This window comes from Pinus tabuliformis, chromosome 3_1 (assembly GCF_031772625.1).
Source record: "Pinus tabuliformis cultivar Carrire ecotype Pingquan chromosome 3_1, CPIR1, whole genome shotgun sequence".
Taxonomy (NCBI): Eukaryota; Viridiplantae; Streptophyta; class Pinopsida; order Pinales; family Pinaceae; genus Pinus; species Pinus tabuliformis.
This window is the reverse complement of record NC_142301.1, coordinates 76,670,095-76,679,141: the sequence shown is the minus strand read 5'-3', so window position 1 is coordinate 76,679,141 and position 9,047 is coordinate 76,670,095. Positions and strand designations below refer to the sequence as shown.

Here is a 9,047-nt window from a genome sequence, read left to right as displayed (position 1 = left end):
ACATAGATACCCATTGTTCCAGATCACAACCCTGAAGACGTACATTCACCTTCCAAGTTTCATCCTTTGCAAATGCATTACTTTAAAGTTTCCCCAATCTATAGTTAACACCTCAAGACTCCTAAGAGTACGTAATGCTTCACGGATAGGAACATCCAAAGGAGAACCTGGAAAATGTAGTTCTACAACGTTTATATATCTACGACACTGTTTAGCCACTTGCTCTGCAATAATTCGACAATTCTCAAAATTCAAACATCTCCAGAAGTCTTCATGAACACTAGCAGCATGCCAATGTCTACACACTAGACCAGCTTTAAAACGTAGTCCAAATCATCATAGTTAAGCATTTCCACATTATCCATATCATCGTTGACATTCTCAATATCCTTTTAGTTTGCAGGCAAATGCAGTAATTTGGCACGAATCTGGGTGAATAAGAGAAATTTCTTTGGCTCTGAGACTGTATGGGTAGCATGCCTACCCAACGCGTAGCACGTAGCAAGTGCATAGTGCACTTGATATTTAACATGGGCTGTGGGCATTATATGTGCAGCGCCCCTTGTATGGGTAGCGCGCCTCCTCTGTGTCGTTTACCTTATTGAAACGCTGGTATTACTGCGCTGGATTTATAAAGAATCAACCTCATGCTTAAATCTTTTTATTTCAGTTGTATCTGAAACAATTTGTCTTTTCTTACAAATTGGCGGCAACTGCACACAATTACCACTCAAGCTTGTCTTGCTGCTATCTATGACCTTAGAATGTTGATGTCTTGTGGTAACCTCCTCTTCATTTTCAGAATCAGCCACATTTCTGTTTCTTTAGTTGAAGATGATGAAGGGCAGAAGGTCGTTTCGAAGGTAAATGCACTACAGTCTCTAGCTACAATCGCTTCAACTACTTTATCTTCACTCAATCTAGCGATTTCCTTAATGTAACTGAATCCATTAGAGTCAAGTCCTAAGTTCTCTTTTGTGCCCTCTGTTGGAACTATCAAAACTTCACGTTCTCTTGATACACCTGTCTGTGTACTTGAAAACCTTTTGGAAATTTGAATAACAGTAGCCCCAACAACTTCCCGCAAAAGCTACAATTTCTCCTTGTAATGGTACAAATGAAATGGCCCAACAAGAAATGTGGTTCCACATAAGCATGCTTCTTGATGTTTTGGATCTGCAATCTTGACTTGTACAGAAACTCGCCCACATTTTAGTGCCATGGAAGGAGGAAAGCTCAAGCAGTTCGGAATCTCTGAAGGTAAAGATGTTTGCCCCACCATGGCTTGAATAGCTTCCATCACATCATTTGTTATAGGAGAAGAATCTTCAACAATAAGATGTGTACACTCTGACATCCATTTCTCTGTTGCGTAGGCTCCCATTGATGACACAATGGTACATAAACCATGTTTCCGGTTCAATTTTTCTAGAGCTGGTATACAGAATAAGAATGGAACGAAGTTCAACCTGAAAGTTGAATTATTTGTTCCAAACGTTATCAAGTCCCCGTTACTTAGGATTGTCTCCTTATTTGCTAAAGAAAACACGGGCTTTGAGCAAATTTCCTTGTTGACAAATGTGCCAAACTTTGAAAGATCCTTCAGGTGAATTTCTGGTGAAGGGACGCTTGAAAAGCACTGCAAGGCCTTCTAAGAAGAGGCTGCCTCAACTATGATCTCCGCATGCACACTTGAGATAGTTTTATCAGTTTGAATTGCCACTGCACAATCTTTCCGACCAACTTTGTATGTTCCTTGAGATATCAAATAGTAATTAAAACAGTAGACCCATCAAACACTGTAATGGCCAAAATCAGCTTAGACATATTTTTCTAAACAATGCCCCACACAGGCAGAGTTTGCTAGCTTTCGATTTCACATACCATTTCAATAGCTTTTAAGGTAATTTCTCTACAAAAGCAATGTCAAAATCTTATATATGTGAATTATAATTTGAATCCAGCATGAATTGTGACTACTCCGCCTGAAAGGTCTCATATTCAACTTTCTCAAAGCCTGCTTCCTTAATCATTTTAGCGAACTTTTCCTGAGATGGAAACTTGCGTACGCTCTCCACTAAATATTGGTAAGACACACGATACCTAGCAACAATTTCTCCAATAGAGGGAATAACTGAAAATGAGTAAAACTCATATAATTCTTGGAAACCAGGGATGTTGACATGGCTCAACTCAAGACACAGAAATCTTCCACCCCGCCTTAAGACTCTGTATGCTGCGCTCAGAGCTTTTTCTATATGTGTTTTCGAATCATGTTTAAAAGACCGATAGTACCCTAGAAAAAATGATGTTTCACAATACTATGCCAGGGGCTTCTAATACCTTCAAAGTGCAAGATTTTGAAACAAATGTTTCCCTCTAAAAGTGAAGTTTCTTTCTATGGAAATCCTTTAGATATTCCAAGTTTATTTATCTCCAGAGATATCTACTCTTCAAGTTTTCTCCAAGCAACATACAGTAGCTTTGTCATCCTCCGTTGAATAAGCCACATGGTACATTCTCTGACTTCATATAAAGGAAACACTATATTATAATTGGTGGAGTTCTTCTTAGTTCTGTCCTTCCAACATCTGACATGGTTGCAGCATTATCCTGTAGATCTCCAGCTTCAGCAGAATCAAGAATATGCCATCTTATTTATGGAACTTTCAATACTTATGATAAGTCCTCCTGTTTACATAGACTGATGGGGCTATTGAACCTAGCAAGATGACCAGGGCCTGTATTTCGAAGTACTCCATGATGGAAGGCTTTAAAATGCAAATTTATTACAAAAACAAATTTGTCGATTTCTTCTCCAAAACAGAGTTTTGGAGAAGGATCATTTTTGAGCATTACTGATGATAAACTCTTGAAGTAAGAGACTTATTCAACCTCCCTCTGGCCTGCAAGCGTTATTTCACATTTCTGGAGACAAAACCCTGGACTCAAGAAGTAAAATGACTCTTTTTTGGACCACAGTAACATCAGTGACTGCGCATAACAAGGAATGAACTTTGGAGAATTTGACTGTAGCGGGCTGACAAGACGGAGTCTAACATTGGCTCCAATGGGGATGGCAGCTGCCACTTTTTGGAGGTGCCAAGAGCCGCAGAGCTTTGGGAGAGTAGACAGTGCCTCCATCCATTGGGCAATGGAGTCATTGTTTCAATAGACAACACGAGACTTCCGACTCATTTATGGACTGAAACTTGACTGAAATGATTGAAAAACTGACTCGGCAAACTTCACACTAAAACTGTAATGAAACTCAGAACGAAATGCTGCCTTTTGGCTGCTTATTTATTTACAAAATCTACCCTACTTTGCTGTAAAAACAATAGATCAGGTAATAATGAAATGCCAGATCAACCATTCAAGTAAACCTAAGAATGATGCTGCTTGAGAATGCTTCCGCCAGGACACAGATGTAATTGCTGGCAGCCCTTCATGCACATAATGAGTTTGAACATGTAAAAGACAGTTTGATTTGTCAGTCAAACTAAAAAACATTTCCATGTACATCGTAATAGGATCATGAAAGCCAGACTTCGTTTGCTGCCCCAACTCTGTAATACATACCTCCAGCTGCACACTGTCAATGCAAACATCTGTAGACAACTCTATTGTTTCTTGTTTTGAAGGAGGGAGAGTTCCCAAGAACTTGTTGGGATCTCGGAAATCATATGATTGGATCTACTCATTCAAATACTGAATCTCCTTCTCAATTCTTTCAACAACTAACTCACAGACACCAGTTTTAGCTTCAAGAGGAAGTTTCAGAGATTTCAAACATTGAAGCAAGGCATTGAAAAAAACTTCATTAATTTCAAAATCTGCTAACTGATTTCTTACTTCTTTTACAACTTTACACAGTGCAGGGTTTGCCACATACCCTACCATTGCATGAATGGATCAGCGAGCACTGGAATGTCTGGATCGAGTTGGAGTCACCAGGTGAATGTTTCAGCCTTCATATGTGTCTGACTGCTGTCCACCATCAGCATCAGATTTGCAACTTGATTTCATGTACTGGGGCAAGACAATCTTCAAGTCGAATGTCACATCAACAGCAAACCATCTTCCCCAGTATGGTCGCCACTATGTTAGCGCTCAAATCTGCCTCAGGCTGAGAAAGGAAAAACTCGAGGCCACATCAAACCACGCTCAACCTCGTAGCTAGCCCTACGAGGACAGGAGAGGGCTCTCTCCGGGTCTATCTCGGCAAAAGGTCTTCAAAAGGGATGAGATGACTTAAAATTAATACTAATTTTAGGCTAGTAAAGAGATAGGAAAAGGGGTTTTAATGAATGATGGGGTTTTCTGGGCAGCGTGGGATCAAGAACAGCATAGGGAAATTAAATGAAAGATGCAGATTATTACATAAGGCAAGATAGGCAAAAGCTTAAACATTCAATTTGAATTTATATGGAATGTGAAGAATGTTTGAGAATAATGAAAAGGGCATGGATTCATGAATCCTTTTCAGACGGAGGAAAACATAGAACTTGAAATACTTTCCCAGGGCAGAGCAGCAAGCTGAATTCTGCCCTTCACACTTAAAAGTATTCAACAGGCAATGATTATGAATGAAACAACAAACATAACAAGAAATACATGAAAACAAAGAAAAACATAATGCTAAGTTGTTACCACAAGGATCTTATGAAACAGAGCTGCAACTTTAAATTATTTCTTTGCCAAAACTGTACAATGAAGCTCTGTTATCTCTCCTCACACCTCTGCCAGAAATCTCCCCCCCCACCCTTTATAAGTGATTTTTTAATACAACATATCAGCCTAGAGGTGGGATAAAAAATCGACCTAAATAAGGAATGGTTTAATTATCATTTAACAAACAAGGCTGGAAAGCCAATCATTTGTTCTGAAAGGGAACAACATATAATATGAAATCTGTTTGATGACCAATGAATAGGCAGAATCTGGAGCGTAGACCATCTGAAATGCAACTGAGGTCAAAAATAGGCAAATCGACCCTATTTCTATGCTTATGGTTGGTATTCTGCGTTTAATTTGGGTTTGATTGTCTATTCACTTCCGTTACCATTATACCACCCTCCCAAAATGTCACGACATGTGTCTCTACTGAAGGCACGTTTCCATGCTGCCACATAGATACCCATTGTTCCAGATCACAACCCTGAAGACGTACATTCACCTTCCAAGTTTCATCCTTTGCAAATGCATTACTTTAAAGTTTCCCCAATCTATAGTTAACACCTCAAGACTCCTAAGAGTACGTAATGCTTCATGGACAGGAACGTCCAAAAGAGAACCTGGAAAATGTAGTTCTACAGCCTTTATATACCTACGACACCATTTAGCCACTTGCTCTGCAATAATTCGACAATTCTCAAAATTCAAACATCTCCAGAAGTCTTCATGAACACTAGCAGCATGCCAATGTCTACACACTAGACCAACTTTAAAACACAGTCCAAATCATCATAGTTAAGCATTTCCACATTATCCACATCATCGTTGACATTCTCAATATCCTTTCAGTTTGCAGGAAAATGCAGTAATTTAGCACGAATCTGGGTGAATAAGAGAAATTTCTTTGGCTCTGAGACTGTATGGGTAGCGCACCTACCCAATGCGTAGCGCGTAGCAAGTGCGTAGCGCACTTGATATTTAACATGGGCTATGGGCGTTATATGTATATGTGTAGCGCCCCTTGTATGGGTAGCACACCTCCTCTATGTCGTTTACCTTTTTGAAACGCTGGCGTTACTGTGCTGGATTTATAAAGAATCGACCTCATGCTTAAATCTTTTTATTTCAGTTGTATCTGAAACAATTTGTCTTTCCTTACAAATTGGCGGAAACTGCACACAATTACCACTCAAGCTTGTCTTGCTGCTATCTATGACCTTAGAATGTTGATGTCTTATGGTAACCTCCTCTTCATTTTCAGAATCAGCCACATTTATGTTTCTTTAGTTGAAGATGATGAAGGGTAGAAGGTCGTTTCGAAGGTAAATGCACTACAGTCTCCAGCTACAATCGCTTCAACTACTTTATCTTCACTCAATCTAGTGGTTTCCTTAATGTAACTGAATCCATTAGAGTCAAGTCCTAAGTTCTCTTTTGTGCCCTCTGCTGGAACTATCAAAACTTCACGTTCTCTTGATACACCTGCCGGTGTACTTGAAAACCTTTTGGAAATTTGAATAACAGTAGCCCCAACAACTTCCAGCAGAAGTTGCAATTTCTGCTTGTAATGGTACAAATGAAATGGCCCAACAAGAAATGTGGTTCCACATAAGCATTCTTCTCGATGTGTTGGATCTGCAATCTTGACTTGTATAGAAACTCCCCCACTTTTAGTTCCATGGAAGGAGGAAAGCTCAAGCAGTTCGGAATCTCTGAAGGTAAAGATGTTTGCCCCACCATGGCTTGAATAGCTTCCATCACATCATTTTTTATAGGAGAAGAATCTTCAACAATAAGATGTGTACACTATGACATCCATTTCTCTGTTGCGTAGGCTCCCATTGATGACACAATGGTACATAAACCATGTTTCCGGTTCAATATTTCTAGAGCTGGTATACATAATAAGAATGGAACCAAGTTCAACCTGAAAGTTGAATTATTTGTTCCAAACGTTATCAAGTCCCCATTACTTAGGATTGTCTCCTTATTTGCTAAAAAAAACACGAGCTTTGAGAAAATTTCCTTGTTGACAAATGTGCCAAACTTTGAAAGATCCTTCAGGTGAATTTCTGGTGAAGGGACGCTTGAAAAGCACTGCAAGGCCTTCTAAGAAGAGGTTGCCTCAACTATGATCTCCGCATGCACACTTGAGATAGTTTTATCAGTTTGAATTGCCACTGCACAATCTTTCCGACCAACTTTGTATGTTCCTTGAGATATCAAATAGTAATTAAAACAGTAGACCCATCAAACACTGTAATGGCCAAAATCAGCTTAGACAGATTTTTCTAAACAATGCCCCACATAGGTATAGTTTGCTAGCTTTCGATTTCACATACCATTTCAATAGCTTTTAAGGTAATTGCTCTACAAAAGCAATGTCAAAATCTTATATATGTGAATTATAATTTGAATCCAGCATGAATTGCGACTACTCCGCCTGAAAGGTCTCATATTCAACTTTCTCAAAGCCTGCTTCCTTAATCATTTTAGTGAACTTTTCCTGAGATGGAAACTTGCATACGCTCTCCACTAAATATTGGTAAGACACACGATCCCCAACAACAATTTCTCCAATAGATGGAATAACTGAAAATGAGTAAAACTCATATAATTCTTGGAAACCAGGGATGTTGACATGGCTCAACTCAAGACACAGAAATCTTCCACCCCGCCTTAAGACTCTGTATGCTGCGCTCAGAGCTTTTTCTATATGTGTTTTCGAATCATGTTTAAAAGACCGATAGTACCCTAGAAAAGATGATGTTTCACAATGCTACGCCAGGGGCTTCTAATACCTTCAAAGTGCAAGATTTTGAAACAAATGTTTCCCTCTAAAAGTGAAGTTTCTTTCTATGGAAATCCTTTAGATATTCCAAGTTTATTTATCTCCAGAGGTATCTGCTCTTCAAGTTTTCTCCAAGCAACATACAGTAGCTATGTCATCCTCCGTTGAATAAGCCACATGGTACATTCTCTGACTTCATATAAAGGAAACACTATATTCTAATCGGTGGAGTTCTTCTTAGTTCTATCCTTCCAACATCTGACATGGCTGCAGCATTATCCTGTAGATCTCCAGCTTCAGCAGAATCAAGAATATGCCATCTTATTTATGGAACTTTCAATACTTATGATAAGTCCTCCCGTTTACATAGACTGATGGGGCTATTGAACCTAGCAAGATGACCAGGGCCTATATTTCGAAGTACTCCATGATGGAAGGCTTTAAAATGAAAATTTATTACAAAAACAAAATTTTCGATTTCTTCTCCAAATTAGAGTTTTGGAGAAGGATCATTTTCGAGCATTACTGATGATAAACTCTTGAAGTAAGAGACTTATAGACTTATTCAACCTCCCTCTGGCCTGCAAGCGTTATTTCACATTTTTGGAGACAAAACCCTGGACTCAAGAAGTAAAACTACTCTTTTTTGGACCACAGTAACATCAGTGACTGCGCATAACAAGGAATGAACTTTGGAGAATTTGACTGCAGCGGGCTGACAAGACAGAGTCTAACAATGGTTAATGTTCACTAAGATTGATATGGTTTATTTCATCTTAAAAAAGTGAGAAATTAATTAATAAAGGAGAAAAGTGTTCCGAGATCGTTGTAGTTTTGTTGACTTAACAAGTCAATAAGGTTGGTAGTATCACAAATGTTTTGAAAAAGAGAACAAATATCAGTAAGGGTACGACATTCTAAGAGAAACTGTTTTTTGTCTTCAACTCTTAGTATCTCAAAAATGGTAGATTCTTTCATCCCAATGTGTTTTGGGAATAGACCAACGCTCAGTTTCACTCTAAAGCTCACGGGAATTAGTTCTTATCTTTGCAAAGTTCATTTTCATTTTAGTGTTAGTCAAGACAAAAAGATAATTTTGGTTAGAAAGTGTGGGATTGATCACCTTCTTATAATACCTTAGCTTCCTTTTTCCTCTAACTCCTTATCGTCCCACGAATTATCCTTAAAATTGGAAGTAAAAATGTTTTTAATATTATCCTTATTCTCTGAGATGATATCCTCCTTTATCCCCCAGAGATCAATCCATGACTGGGCATCTTTATGCTAGTGTTGCTTCAGCTAGAGGTGAGGGTTTTGACTAGAGTTAGAAGCAATTTTAGAGAGCCTCTTAACTTCCATGTTGTATATCTTGCAGACTAGATACCTAAACATAGCCATGCTTTTAATGGGGGAAAGGCTAACTTCAACCAAGAGAATCAGGTAGGAAGTATTTCCTTTAATCTTGGGTTGTGAGTTATAAATTATTTTTGGATCATGTCCATCTTTCTCCTTGTTTCTATAGATATACTGCAGTATCAAACCTCACATCCATATAAAATAATAAGGGTGACGAAAGTCT

The 9,047-nt window shown here is 38.6% G+C and overlaps 2 pseudogenes; both read right to left on the bottom strand.

Moving 5' to 3' along the window:
• Window positions 1-629: 629 nt before the first annotated feature.
• On the bottom strand, window positions 630-1,774 carry LOC149185860 (nibrin homolog; annotated as a pseudogene).
• Window positions 1,775-5,765: 3,991 nt separating this feature from the next.
• LOC149185859 (nibrin homolog) lies at window positions 5,766-8,534 on the bottom strand (annotated as a pseudogene).
• Window positions 8,535-9,047: the final 513 nt, after the last annotated feature.